The sequence below is a fragment of the Mus pahari genome, chromosome 22 (genome assembly GCF_900095145.1).
Source record: "Mus pahari chromosome 22, PAHARI_EIJ_v1.1, whole genome shotgun sequence".
Lineage (NCBI taxonomy): Eukaryota > Metazoa > Chordata > Mammalia > Rodentia > Muridae > Mus > Mus pahari.
Genome location: NC_034611.1, coordinates 1,766,793 through 1,772,542, shown reverse-complemented (window position 1 = coordinate 1,772,542; position 5,750 = coordinate 1,766,793). Strand labels below are relative to the sequence as shown.

The window sequence follows — 5,750 nt, the reverse complement described above, 5'->3', positions numbered from 1 at the left end:
AAAAAAAAAAATATGCTTTAAGATCTTCTGGGTATGAAGACGAAGAAAGGGGAGGGTCTAGAGAGTTCAATTCCCAGCAACCACATGGTGGCTCACAACCATCTGTGATGGGGTCTGATGGCCCTCGTCTGGTATGCAGGTGCATATGCAGATAGACCACTCATTCATAAAATAATCTTTTAAAAATAAAACTCTATGCTCAAACTCCTATGAAATGATTGCCAGCCAATGGTTTAATGAGGCATCAAATTCTACAAAGATAAGCTCTAGAGTAAAGTGAACCTAGATTTTAGTCTTGACTTTGTCCTCTGATAGTAACATAATCTTAGGGCCATGCTTCTGGTTCTCATAAGTGGACTAAGACTGAATTTTTTAAAACACTTTTAAGTGTCCAGAGGTGAGAAGTATCCTGAAAACAGAAACCATAATTTATTTTTAAATAATAAACATGCTTCTCTCACCACAGCCTGATGATGAAAAGGTAACTCAAACCCTGCCTAATGGTGCTCTTATAATTGGGAAGTAATGAGGGTCAGTTCAAGCTACATAGTGAGTTCAAGGCTACATGGACTACATGAGACAGTCTCACACCCCTGCCCTCAAAAGAAAATGCAAACCAATTCAAAACGATCAAAAGAAAAATTTCTGTCAAAACTTTTAACCTGACCCAGAGGTTTTGTTTTTCCTGTAGAAAGGGAGAAGGGGGCTGGGGGCCCATCTGCCACAGCATACATGTGGAAGTCAGAGGACAGCCCTGTGGAGCTGGTTCTCTTTCCTCCTCTGTCTGAGTTCTGGAATTGAAGCCAGCCTTCACTAGCTAAGCCATTCCCAGCCCCTACTCAGCACTTCTGTCTCAAAGGATTTAGTCCACAGAACTGTTTCTTTGTATAAGAATGTTCATTGTTGGGGAGCTACGACAGCAATCAGGATGTAAAGTGAATAAAAAAAAAAAAAGTTAATTGTGAAATATTTGTAAAATGGAAAACCTGAATCCAGTATGAATTAGAAATGTATAGGTGTGGTGCACGCCTTTAATCCCAGCACTTGGGAGGCAGAGGCAGGTGGATTTCTGAGTTCGAGGCCAGCCTGGTCTACAGAGTGAGTNCCAGGACAGCTAGGGCTACACAGAGAAACCCTGTCTTGAAAAACCAAAGAGAGAGAGAGGGAGAGAGAGAGAGAGAGAGAGAGAGAGAGAGAGAGAGAGAGAGAGAGAGAGAGAGAAATGTATAGGAATGTATAGGTTATACCACTCGTGGCCAAAATAACAGGGAAAAATTGTGGAAGAAAGAAAACACGACATATTTTAAAGTAAAGGGAGTAGGTAGAAAATAAACCTGTGGGGCTGGTGAGATGGCTCAGCAGGTAAGAGCACCCAACTGCTCTTCCGAAGGTCCTGAGTTCAAATTCCAGCAACCACATGGTGGCTCACAACCATCAGTAACAAGATCTGGTGCCCTCTTCTGGAGTGTCTGAAGACAGCTACAGTGTACTTACATATAATAAATAAATCTTTAAAAAAAAAAAAAAAGAAAAGAAACCTGTGTCTCAGGGTGAGTCAGTGAAGTGTACCAATGCACAATTTCAAAACCAGACAATGTGTTTTAAAGGGTAACAACACAAGTTTTACGAAATATTATTCTAACATTTAACTAAGAGGCATTACCGATGCACACTCACAGACACAATCTGACACTTGAGGTGGTTTAGTTTCAGAGAACACAATAGCCTGTTTGCCAAGTTGTTTGCATTTGTCCCTATGGTTCCCTGGTGTTTATGACTCCAAAGGGGCAGATGACCAGTATGGAGGGCCAGTACATAAAACAGTCTACATGACCAGCACAATTATTTCCTTGTACTTTTTAGATTATCATGAAAATAAAAAATACACCCACAAATATGAGCACATCAGATATGATACAAAACAGAATTGGCAATGTAGGTAGGGCGCTCTGATACATCTAGCTGAGACTGGAGAAAGAAGGCCAGGTAAAAGGAAGGCAACATCTCTGCTCCCAACATTAGGTTTAAGCTCTAGGAGAGATGCAGAGTGAACTTGTAAAGCTGTGTCCAGGAAACTCAAGGGTCCTTTGCTTGTACAGAACCTAAGAAGTGTGAAAAGAATATTCAGCGTCTTATCCTCGTTTCCTGACACCTGACCCCACAAACGGTGCCGGCTTAGGTCCTCATTCCCAAGCCAAGCTGTCGAAGCGCCTTGAGGGCAGCTTTGGAGTGTTCCACGTGGCTCTGAAGACATCAGTTTCCCCTTCTTGAAGAGAGCCCTTCCTGGCTCCAGCCTGGAGACCTGGCTCCCCCCACTCACCGTCCCCGCAGCTGTACAGAGGAGATGGGCTTCTTCAGGTGCCGGACCCACGGCACCAAGGAGGATGTCTGGGCCAGCGGGGGCAGCGGGCAGCGTGGGAGCCAGCGGCGGCCGTGGGTGGACGTGAGCTCTCGGCTGCGGCTAGCCGCGTCTCCTGGCTGTCCACCGCGGTGGGGCGGGGCAGCCGGCAGCCTTCTCGCACTGGCACCACTCTCAGGGCGAGCATGCTCGGCGGCCGGCAGCCCGGCGATGTTCCGAGCTCCGCCGCCGCTCAGCAAGGCCAGGGCCAGCCGGGGCCAGCGAGCGCTCGCAGCTGCGGCCCCGCCTGCCTGGTACACCGTTGGTTGCTAGGCGCCCGTAGCCTGGGGCCGCCCCACTGAGCTAGGCGGGTACAGCAGCAAAGGACCCAGCCTCAGGATAGTGGACCAGGGTGGATGCTGGGATGGCTGAGAGAGCAAGGAAGGAATCCCAGTCAGGGTATGACGCCAGGGTGGATGCCATCTTTGGGTCACTTCTGAGAGAGGAGCTATGAAAAAACAAGGCTGGCTGACAGCTGTCCTAATACTCTTGCAAGGGTAGAAGTGAGAATGGACAGTTGGACAAGGAGGGGGTTTGTGCCAGGTCCCTGGCACATCAGCTGACATCAGTGTCGTTTTTCAGATTCATTGTAACTAGATCGTTTCAAGTATTTTGTGGAAAATGTGTCTCCACCCTCCCTACCTTGGAAGTCTAGCACCAGCACCTCACCTACTTCGTAAGATCTCAACATCAGCGTGCCTCATACTGCTTAACGCAGAGAACATCAGTACTGAAGTTCCCTGGTTAAGAAAGCCAATTCAGATTAGATCCAGGCTGTAATACCAGGGTAGAGAAAGCTAGCCCCTCGTGAAAAACTGGAGGCAGCAGTGAGATAGACTTTTTGGTGGAATGTTTTCCTAGCATGCTGAAGCTGGATTTGGTGCTTAGTCAGTTCAAGGTCATCACAGGAAGTTCAAGGCCAGTGTAGGTAGGAAGCACATGATCCTACCTCCAATAAAACCACATATGTGTACTTTGTATAACTAAAAGATTCATGAAAAATAAGGATAAAGAGACATATTTAGGACTGGGTTGCATACTAACTAGCAGAACTTAAGACAAGGGTGGAAATTAGGAGAAAATATGTCTGAAGTCCATCTCAAAACCAACTATAAATTCAGTTCTGGGGTTGCATAGTGGAGAATCACATAGAAGAGATTATATGGATTAAACAATATACTAGCATTCAAACATTTAAGATTGAAAGGTTTTCTTTTCCATGCCCCCTTGGCTCCTGTACCCTACAGAGTCTGCCTTTCCATACTGTTCATTTGCTGCATATCTAAAGCTCTACCTTAATTCTTTCTTCTTTTTCTTTTTCTTTTTTTTCTTCGAGACAGGGTTTCTCTGTGTAGCCCTGGCTGTCCTGGAACTCACTTTGTAGACCAGGCTGGCCTCGAACTCAGAAATCTGCCTGCCTCTGCCTCCCGAGTGCTGGGATTAAAGGTATATGCCACCACGCCCAGCTGCTTCTTTTTTTTTTTTTTCTTAAAGTTCTACTGCTGAGAAATTCAAGATCACAGTGAAGACAGGGTCAGTGTACAGTAAGGACACAATATTTTCTTTGAGAGATTCCTGAACACTGCATCCCTCCAGAAAGACCAATGTCACATGGAGAAGGGTAAAAAAGGGACCTATTCTATTACCCCCAGCCAATTTATAAGGCACTGATCCCGTGGATAAGGATGGAGCTCTTAATCTAATCACAACCAATCTTGTTGGACCTTTAAATGTTAAACTGAGCATTAAGTTTCAGCATGAACACAAACATTTGAAACAGTAGAAACAAAGGAGCCAATTCTAGAAAATGTTCCTCTTACTACTTGCCAGTGACATAATACAATTTAGGGAGGCCACTGTATTTCACTGTTTTACCATCTCTCCTTAAAGTGTCTGTTTATGTTGTTATTTTTTGGTGTTTTAAGACAAGGTTTCACACTGTAGCCTTAGCTGTTCTTAGAACTCACCATGTAGACCAGACTGGCCTGGGAATCAGAGATCTGCTTGCCTCTGCAGGTGCTGGGATTAGAGGCATTCACAACCCCCACCCCAGGCTAAAGTCTTTTCAAGTCTGTGTGTGTGTGTGTGTGTGTGTGTGTGTTGCACACGAGCATAAGTCAGAGAGCAAGCAAGTTTGGTCAGAGAACAACCGTGGCTGTTATCGACTTATTTGAGACAAGGTCAATGTCATTTACTGACTGTCTGCACTAGACTAGTTGGCCTCCAAGCTTCTGAGGACTCTGCTAAATCTGCCTCTTACCCCTGTAAGAACAAAGAGATTGCAGACTGAGTCTATCGTGCACAGCTTTTACGTGGGTACTTGGGCTTCCAGGCCTCACAGTTGAGCAGCAGGTAATTAACTCACTGAGCCATCTCTGGAACACAAGTCTTTATCCACACATCGCAGCCAGAAGAAACAACAAAGGCAAATGTGAAAATAATGCACACAAAAAACATGGCAAACTCATTTACCTAGACTTTTAACAGAATGGAAAATTACATTCTTCTAGTCAGAAAAGGGTTTCCTCATTTAAAAACACAAATGATTCTATGTAAAAGGCAAAGGGTACCCAATACCTTCCACATACAGTGGTCTAACTATCCTAACAATTACTCACATGTCACACTTGATGACAACTCACTCATGGTGCACCCGTGTAATCTCAGCATGCCTCAAGGTCAGCCTGGGTTGCACTTTTTATTTTTTTAAGTAAGTTAGAGATGGTAAGATGGCTCATTAGATAGAAGCCCTTTCCAAAGCCTCATGACCTGAGGTCCATCCATCAATGATGCCACATGATGACAGGAAAGGAATTCCAGGAGTTTTCCTCTGCCCTCTACAGGCACACTGTTTCATGTGAACACACACACAAAATAAATTCAATACTTTAAAACAGTAAATTGGGTGGTGGTGGGCAGCAAATGGGAAAAGTGCTTTAGATGCAGGATTGATGATCTGAGTCCCATTCCTAGAGTTGTAATAAAAGTGAAAGAAAAGAACTAACACCACCTCTTGCTTCCACATATGCATCCATGCACACATACACACTTCAACACTCACATACACACACGTGATATACACACATGCACGTGTAACACAATAATTAAAGTTTAAAAAATTAACTGATTTAATGGAAAACTATTAAAATGAAGAAGTTCATAATTATTTCATCTTGTGTCTTAAGAGACTGTAGTAATAGAAATCTCTACCTCTAACTTTCTTGGTAAAATTTTCCAATTTACATCAGATATTCCTGCAACATATTCTATTATTATGTACCACTACCCCATATGCACCTCTGCCATACACACACACACACACACACACACACACACACACATATATATATAT

The 5,750-nt window shown here is 44.1% G+C and overlaps 1 protein-coding gene across 1 annotated transcript in view; it reads right to left on the bottom strand.

Annotated features, from left to right (window-relative positions):
- The window catches only part of C22H8orf89 (chromosome 22 C8orf89 homolog), a 23,511-nt gene extending 20,855 nt beyond the window's left edge, over positions 1-2,656 (bottom strand). The window contains exon 1 of the mRNA XM_021221893.1: positions 2,321-2,656. The gene's annotated coding sequence lies outside the window, so the exon portion shown is untranslated. The remainder of the gene's footprint in view (positions 1-2,320) is intronic.
- Between the last annotated feature and the right edge of the window lie 3,094 nt (positions 2,657-5,750).